Here is a 9,904-nt window from a genome sequence, read left to right as displayed (position 1 = left end):
ATGAGTTCCTCCTTTGTGGAAACGCGGTACGGCGCCGGCCGGGGGGCGGGGCCGGACCCGGGGGGCGGGGCCGGAGCCGGGGGGCGGGGCCGGAGCCGGGGGGCGGGGCCGGAGCCGGGGGCGGGGCCGGAGCCGGGGGACTCAGAGCCAAGACACATCGCCACGACACGACGAAAACACTCAATCCAGCCGAATAAAGTCAAAACAAGTTAATTTAAAGCTATTCCAGTGCGTGTCCCGATCGTTCGTGAAGTTCCTCTTTCATATAAACGTGTATATAAACGTGTATATAAACGTGTACCGACGACACGCCGTACTTTAGCGTGGCCGGAGGGCGCGGGGGGGGGCTGGTGGGCTCGCTCGGAGCTAGCTCATGTCACAACAACACAACGAACGCAACGAAAAACGCTCAAATCCAGCCGAAAAGTCAAAAACAGTTGAATTAAAAAACTATTCCAGCGCGTGTCCCTATCGTACAGTAAAATAGAAAAAATATACTAACTATATTTACAAAATATAGGAGATAAAGCACAATAAGTGTGAGAAAGAAGAGAGAGCGTTTACACCGGGCTGCCAGCTGTACCAGCGCCTTATGACGTAATATAAAGTACAACAACTACTTTCACCACAGCCTGGCCCACTTTCACGACAGCCTGGCCCACTTTCACAACAACCCAGCCCACTTTCACATCTGTCTGGCCCACTTTCACAACAGCCCTGTCCACTTTCACGACAGCCTGGCCCACTTTCACAACAGCCTGGCCCACTTTCACGTCAGCCTGGCCCACTTTAACAACAGCCCGGCCCGCTTTCACGACAGCCAGGCCCACTTTCACAACAACCTGGCCCACTGTCACGACAGCCTGGCCCACTTTCACAACAACCCGGCCCACTTTCACGACAGCCTGGCCCACTTTAACGACAGCCCGGCCCACTTTCACGACAGCCTGGCCCACTTTCACGTCAGTCTTGGCCACTTTCACGACAGCCTGGCCCACTTTCACAACAACCCAGCCCACTTTCAGGTCAGTCTGGGCCACTTTCACGACAGCCTGGCCCACTTTCACAACAGCCTGGCCCACTTTAACAACAGCCCTGTCCACTTTCACGACAGCCTGGCCCACTTTCACAACAACCCGGCCCACTTTAACGACAGCCCGGCCCACTTTCACGACAGCCTGGCCCACTTTCACGTCAGTCTTGGCCACTTTCACGACAGCCTGGCCCACTTTCACAACAACCCAGCCCACTTTCAGGTCAGTCTGGGTCACTTTAACGACAGCCTGGCCCACTTTCACAACAACCCAGCCCACTTTCAGGTCAGTCTGGGTCACTTTAACGACAGCCCGGCCCACTTTCACAACAGCCTGGCCCACTTTAACAACAGCCCTGTCCACTTTCACGACAGCCTGGCCCACTTTCACAACAGCCTGGCCCACTTTCACGTCAGCCTGGCCCACTTTCACGACAGCCTGGCCCACTTTCACAACATCCCGGCCCACTTTCACGACAGCCCGGCCCACTTTGACAACAGCCTGGCCCACTTTAACAAGCGTGACTTGCTGTTTCTCTGCAGATGAATATTATCATAATTGTTGTTGTTGTTGTTGTTGTTTTATGGCGGTTGGCATCCGAGTGTTGCATTACCGCCAGACTTTATTCCTCAGACGTTTCGTAGTCCTCAGACTCTGTCGTAGTCCGTAAAAGTACTCCTCCCATTGCTTTGGCGTTACAAAGCCCATGAGGTCATGATGTGTTTAAACAGCCAGGCTCCTTATGTATGCGGGGTCGACCAATCAGAGAGCAGAACGCCTGACCCACTTTACAGGTACTCTCTGTGCAGACGCTCAGTCCCGGACGGTTTTCATCAACTGCAAAGGCAAATCAAACCTGCCGCCCGGCTCAGAACCGCCCAATAGGGGAGACGTGTTCTGCTGAATGTCCCTCGTCTCTCTCTGGAGCATGTCTTCAGTCACAGTTTAATGAAGAATCTTCTGTTTTTAACTCCATAAATCATCTCCAGACTCGTTATGTCTTCATCACGATCAGAACAACTGTGAGCTGAGACCAGGAAGTGAGAGACACCCGGAGGGACACCCCCCAAAGGACACCCCGAAGGACACGGTCCAAAGCCTTCTCCAGATCCACAAAGACTGTGGCAAACTCCCATGATCCCTGGCGTAATTCCCTCTACCACCAGCAGATGGAGCCAAACCTCAGTCAGTCCCTGAGGAAACAGCAACTTCAGAGATTTTGGATATAAAAAAATAAGGCCGTGGCTACAGAGCCGCGGCGCGGTCAAATAGCCTCATGGCTAACCTTAATCCTAACCCTGACCCGGCGCGGTCAAATAGCCGAGCAGAGCGCGCCGCGGCTCTGTAGCCGCCGCGGCTCTGTAGCCCCGCGGCTCTGTAGCCACTCCCACAAAGGCATTAACAAGGGTCTAGTGTTTGCTGTAAATATAGTGTTTGATTTGTTCATCATTTAGTTCGTTTTCAGTTTGGTTATTAGTTTATTCTTAGTGCTATTCTTTTTATTTCTATTTACTCTTTAATAACCTGATCTCCAGCGATAGTTCAGCCAATCAGAGTTTAGTACCTGACGGGACTTCTGTGTTTTAGTAAAGTTAGTGTTGTTTTCCCTCTGTCTGCTCCTCGTCTGCTCCTCGTCTGCTCCTCGTCTGCTCCTCGTCTGCTCCTCGTCTGCTCCTTGTCTGCTCCTCGTCTGCTCCTCGCTCCTCGTCCGTGTCATGGAATGAGACATACACCGATGCTATTCCTTTACACACAGAGAACACAATTCAACTTAGAATATGAAACGACACAGAAACATCAGACGTTTGTGTAGCTGCATGGGAGAAACCGTCGGGCCGGGTCACAGGCTGTTGTAAGCAGCCTGTGACCCTCCTTGGTCTCACGACGTTTTTTTCTCATGCAGGTTGGTTTTATTAGATATTCTGGAATAGGCGGGTCACATTTCTCATTGGTCAGCTTCACATCAAGGCACTTGTCTTTCACAACAGCTGGTATTTTTCCTAGAGATAAAGCCTTGGGTAAACATTACCCAAACTCTCCTGGGGTGTTACCCCCCCGGGGCAAACATTCTTTGCGCCATCTTTACGACACCTTCACAAATGCAGTTTGTCACATGCTGTTTTTCTTCGCTCCTCGTCCGCTCTTCGTCCGCTCTTCGTCCGCTCCTCGTCCGCTCCTCGTCCGCTCCTCGTCCGCTCCTCGTCCGCTCCTCGTCCGCTCCTCGTCCGCTCCTCGTCCGCTCCTCGTCCGCTCCTCGTCCGCTCCTCGTCCGCTCCTCGTCCGCTCCTCGTCCGCTCCTCGTCCCCTCCTCGTCCGCTCCTCGTCCGCTCCTCGTCCGCTCCTCGTCCGCTCCTCGTCCGCTCCTCGTCCGCTCCTCGTCCGCTCCTCGTCTGCTAGAGTGATAAGTGAAGCTCCTTCTTTGTTCTGGCCGGACGACCTGGGAAGATTGAGGATGATATAATATATTCAGGAATGATACTTTCATTTACAGCGTGTTCAAGTTTAAAGATAAAACACTAATGCAGAATATTTGTCTCATAAAGTGAGAAATGAAAAGGTAAATAAATCACCTCTTTTATGAAGTTAAACTGTTGCTCAGGAGAAAACACAATCTGCAAAAGTTGCTGTAACGAAGTGGACTTTGCACTTTCCCCCTGTCTCCGCCCCTTTTGTATTCAACATAATCATGGACGTGAGAAATATCTTATGGGCTTTTTTAAAAACACTTGTGTCACTGTCACTAGAGAAGAGAGAATTACATAATTGTATAAGAAATGTGATTTCTATTTTTCTCACTATTTCCATAACGTTTGAAACTGTAAATGTGTCAAAATATCATCACAACGTTCTCCAGAAGAATCTGCTCCAGAGCGAGGCCCTGCTATTATTATTATTTAGTATTCATTATTATATATATATATATATATATATATATATATATATATATATATATAATAATAAATAGTAAATAAAGTGCAGAAACACAATGGGCGTGTCTTCTTTAGTTCTGAGCGTGACTGTGACGTCATCCCTGCTCGTTGATGACGTGTTAATCTCGTTCTTGTCTGTTCGTCCTACATCTCTGACACGCGCCGCTCGTGCACGCGCCGCGGGCCTTCCTTTCGTGACCGAGCCGGCTCAGCATCCAGCACGAGCACGAGCCTGCGCGCGCATCAGGTCACATCTGAGTCCAGCTCCTGACGCTCCTGACGCTCCTGACGCCCCGGGACCCGCGGAACCGAGTCCAGAGTCCAGAGTCCAGAGTCCAGAGTCCAGAGTCCAGAGTCCAGAGTCCAGAGGACCGGAACCGGGACGAGGAGCGCGCGGACACGGCCAGAAGAACCGCTCCCGAACGCGTCCGAACGGTTCCGAAGAGCGACGCGCGGAGGACGCAACAGGACGCACGCACCTGAGGATCACACACGGAACCGAGACCAGGACCGGAGCACGACCGGGACCAACTGGACCGGGATCCTACGGGATTATCCCACAGAACGCGTGCGTTTCGCTTTGGAGACGCGCGTCGGTCGCTCGCGTTTGATGTTTTAGTCCGGATTAAGTGACGCGGGAAGGACCGGGGTCTGACCCGGGCCGGGACCGAGCTCTTCTGGGACCCGGTTCTGCGCAGGACTCAAGGTTAACGCGGATTCAACAGGAGCCACGCACGCGCGCACGCACGCACTCACGCACGCGCGCGTCTGGACACGGATTCATCCCGCGGCCGCGTCAGCCCCAAACCAGTGAGTGACCTCTCATCCTCCTGTCCTCAGTCACGTCCTCATCCTCTCATCATTCATGTCCTCATCCTGTCCTCAGTCACGTCCTCGTCCTGTCCTCAGTCACGTCCTCATTCACGCGTCCTTCTCGTTCCGTTTCGCGGGTTTGACATTGACTCCACGCGCGCGCGCCGCGCACGAGTCCAGTCCCGGTTCGGAGCAGGTTTTGACCGTCACGTGACTCAGTGTCCGTTCATCACGCGTGAGACTGACGTGAGGTCGGCGCCTTTGAAGTGGTTGCGGTGAATTTGACCTGGACAATGTTTGATGGTCAGTGTGATCATGATGCGACGCGAAGGGTCAGACATTCAGCACAATCAACACAATGTCTCAATGTGTCAAACTCGAGAAAAAGAGATTTAGATTGAAATGTTTGTGTTTGTTTTGCCTCATTAATATCACTGATGAACCACGTGACCAGTGAATATCAATAATAATCTTATTTTGATGATCGTTTCCAGGGCGATGCACTCTAAACACCCTAAAACAAAATGTCAAAAAATAATTACTATTTTCAGATTTGATGATTTAAGAAGTGAGGACTACGACAATGTCTGAGGAATAAAGTCTGGTGGTAATGCAACACTTGGATGCCAACCACCATAAAACAACAACAACAACAACAACAACAAGAAGTGATAATTAGGTGTAATAAGTCATAAACATCGGCTTCAGTCACATATTTACACTTTTATTATGTTTTAATTCATTGTAACTTAATGAAGTCATGAATAAAGTGAATCTTTTTAACATTTTAATTTGAATTTCATAATATCAAATATAATAATGAATGTGACAATAACAGTCTAATCGTTGTTTTGATTGAATAAAAAGAGAATAAAATGAAGAATTATGATTTATTAAGAATTTTTACCTTAAAAATTCAGAATACTGAAGTACAAAAAACTGTCTAAACCAGGTCTAAACCAGGTCTAAACCAGGTCTAAACCAGGACTAAACCAGGACTAAACCAGGTCTAAACCAGGACTAAACCAGGTCTAAACCAGGACTAAACCAGGACTAAACCAGGACTAAACCAGGTCTAAACCAGGACTAAACCAGGACTAAACCAGGACTAAACCAGGTCTAAACCAGGTCTAAACCAGGACTAAACCAGGTCTAAACCAGGTCTAAACCAGGTCTAAACCAGGTCTAAACCAGGACTAAACCAGGTCTAAACCAGGACTAAACCAGGACTAAACCAGGTCTAAACCAGGTCTAAACCAGGTCTAAACCAGGTCCAAACCAGGTCTAAACCAGGTCTAAACCAGGACTAAACCAGGTCTAAACCAGGACTAAACCAGGACTAAACCAGGTCTAAACCAGGTCTAAACCAGGTCCAAACCAGGTCTAAACCAGGTCTAAACCAGGACTAAACCAGGTCTAAACCAGGTCTAAACCAGGACTAAACCAGGTCTAAACCAGGTCTAAACCAGGACTAAACCAGGACTAAACCAGGTCTAAACCAGGACTAAACCAGGTCTAAACCAGGTCCAAACCAGGTCCAAACCTGGTCTAAACCAGGACTAAACCAGGTCTAAACCAGGTCTAAACCAGGACTAAACCAGGTCTAAACCAGGACTAAACCAGGTCTAAACCAGGACTAAACCAGGACTAAACCAGGTCTAAACCAGGACTAAACCAGGTCTAAACCAGGTCTAAACCAGGTCTAAACCAGGACTAAACCAGGTCTAAACCAGGTCTAAACCAGGACTAAACCAGGACTAAACCAGGACTAAACCAGGTCTAAACCAGGACTAAACCAGGACTAAACCAGGTCTAAACCAGGACTAAACCAGGTCTAAACCAGGTCTAAACCAGGACTAAACCAGGTCTAAACCAGGACTAAACCAGGTCTAAACCAGGTCTAAACCAGGACTAAACCAAGTCTAAACCAGGTATAAACCAGGTCGAAACCAGGACTAAACCAGGTCTAAACCAGATCTAAACCAGGACTAAACCAGGTCTAAACCAGGACTAAACCAGTTCCAAACCAGGACTAAACCAGGTCTTAACCAGGTCTAAACCAGGAATAAACCAGGACTAAACCAGAACTAAACCGGGTCTAAACCGGGACTAAACCAGGTCTAAACCAGGTCTAAACCAGGACTAAACCAGGACTAAACCAGGTCTAAACCAGGTCTAAACCAGGACTAAACCAGGACTAAACCAGGACTAAACCAGGTCTAAACCAGGTCTAAACCAGGTCTAAACCAGGACTAAACCAGGACTAAACCAGGTCTAAACCAGGTCTAAACCAGGACTAAACCAGGTCTAAACCAGGACTAAACCAGGTCTAAACCAGGTCTAAACCAGGTCTAAACCAGGAATAAACCAGGACTAAACCAGAACTAAACCGGGTCTAAACCGGGACTAAACTGGGTGTAAACCAGATCTAAACCAGGACTAAACCAGGACTAAACCAGGTCTAAACCAGGACTAAACCAGGTCTAAACCAGGTCCAAACCAGGTCCAAACCTGGTCTAAACCAGGTCTAAACCAGGTCTAAACCAGGACTAAACCAGGTCCAAACCAAGTCCAAACCTGGTCTAAACCAGGTCTAAACCAGGACTAAACCAGGTCTAAACCAGGTCTAAACCAGGTCCAAACCAGGTCTAAACCAGGTCCAAACCAGGTCTAAACCAGGTCTAAACCAGGTCTAAACCAGGACTAAACCAAGTCTAAACCAGGTATAAACCAGGTCGAAACCAGGACTAAACCAGGTCTAAACCAGATCTAAACCAGGAATAAACCAGGACTAAACCAGAACTAAACCGGGTCTAAACCGGGACTAAACCAGGTCTAAACCAGGTCTAAACCAGGACTAAACCAGGACTAAACCAGGTCTAAACCAGGTCTAAACCAGGTCTAAACCAGGACTAAACCAGGTGTAAACCAGGTCTAAACCAGGACTAAACCAGGACTAAACCAGGACTAAACCAGGTCTAAACCAGGTCTAAACCAGGTCTAAACCAGGACTAAACCAGGACTAAACCAGGTCTAAACCAGGTCTAAACCAGGACTAAACCAGGTCTAAACCAGGACTAAACCAGGTCTAAACCAGGTCCAAACCAGGTCTAAACCAGGTCTAAACCAGGAATAAACCAGGACTAAACCAGAACTAAACCGGGTCTAAACCGGGACTAAACTGGGTGTAAACCAGATCTAAACCAGGACTAAACCAGGTCTAAACCAGGTCTAAACCAGGACTAAACCAGGACTAAACCAGGACTAAACCAGGACTAAACCAGGACTAAACCGGGACTAAACTGGGTGTAAACCAGATCTAAACCAGGACTAAACCAGGTCTAAACCAGGACTAAACCAGGACTAAACCAGGTCTAAACCAGGTGTAAACCAGGTCTAAACCAGGACTAAACCAGGACTAAACCAGGACTAAACCAGGTCTAAACCAGGTCTAAACCAGGTCTAAACCAGGTCTAAACGTGGAGTGTAAATGATGCATGTGTGATGAGCCTCAGATGTTCTCAGATCTTTTCCCGCTCAACATGGATCTGTGTCTCATTTATGCATCGCTCCATTATTCATGTTTATTCATGATTATTCATGATTATTCATGATCGTCTCTCCTGGACCTCGAGAGGCGACGCCCTCTTTGTTTTATGCTGTGATTGTTTGAGTGGGAATTGAACCACAAACTCTCTGGTCAGCTGGTGATCACATGTTTCTTTATCATTGGTTTGTTCCTTTTCATCATCGACTGAAATCTGAACATTATTATTATGATGTGACTTACACTGGACCTGCTGTCGCCACGGCAACGCAGAGTACTGAGCTTAGTTTTTACGATGATGTTTTTGTGCCGTGGAGCAGCGCCCCCTGCTGGTGCTTTACATGAGCAAACACCACGCTCAGACGCACAATGTTCAGTACTTAACACACTGAGCACGTCTTTTAAAGCTCCTCAGTGGAACATTCCAGCCCAAATAATGACTCAAATATGAAAATACATCTCTCGACCTTTATTTGTGCATTTGTTCATTAACAACGGCGATTTTCTGATTCAAGTTCATCAAATCTGTTTTGCTGCAGCAGATTTACTAAAGCTTCTGTCCAGGTGAAACGAGACCACAGCACTGGAGCAGGAAGTGCACTGTTAGCATGCTAATGTTTGCTAGCATGCTAATGTTTACAAACATGCTAATGTTTGCTAGCCTTACTCAGGACTGGCTCTGGTGGTGTAGTTGGGATGGTCCTTAAACCAGGTGTAACGCTGTGAGAAACTGTGATGTCACGAGGAGGAAACACACTCATTAAAGGAGACGCTTTGTCCATGAACAATCCTCACTATTGTGCAACTTATGTATTTTGTAAAAGACTTTGTGACAAACATGAGACAACTACACACTGTGTGTACAACTACGCGCTGTGTGTACAACTACACACAGTATGTACAACTACACTGTGTGTACAACTACGCGCTGTGTGTACAACTACAGTGTACAACTACGCGCTGTGTGTACAACTACGCGCTCTGTGTACAACTACGCGCTGTGTGTACAACTACAGTGTACAACTACACGCAGTGTGTACAACTACTCTGTGTGTACAATTACGCGCTCTGTGTACAACTACACGCAGTGTGTACAACTACGCGCTCTGTGTACAACTACGCGCTGTGTGTACAACTACGCACTCTGTGTACAACTACACGCAGTGTGTACAACTACACACTCTGTGTACAACTACACGCTCTGTGTACAACTACACGCTCTGTGTACAACTACACGCTGCGTGTACAACTACACTGTGTGTAATAACACAGCTCTCCTAAAACTGTGCACGAGCTGAATATTACTGCTGTGGTTATTAAAGCTGGAGCCTGATGTTCAAACAGTGAAATAATAATGATAATAATAATAATACTGATAATAATAATAATAAATATAGCCGCAAGCGGCAATGATCGGCCCTCGCCACGCCGCCACGCCGCAAGAGGAGGGGGCGCTAACGCCTCCTTTTATTACGCCTACTGCTGAATCTGTGACGCTGTCACATCTTCTCCCCTTTGTTTTACCATCAAAAAGCAATTTTATTTTGAATTCTTGGCAAAATGTGCGGCTTTGCCGCACA

This window comes from Eucyclogobius newberryi, unplaced genomic scaffold (genome assembly GCF_026437365.1).
Source record: "Eucyclogobius newberryi isolate DKJ021-1_F unplaced genomic scaffold, fEucNew1.0.hap1 SCAF_6, whole genome shotgun sequence".
Lineage (NCBI taxonomy): Eukaryota > Metazoa > Chordata > Actinopteri > Gobiiformes > Gobiidae > Eucyclogobius > Eucyclogobius newberryi.
Note: the sequence above shows the minus strand (reverse complement) of the source record.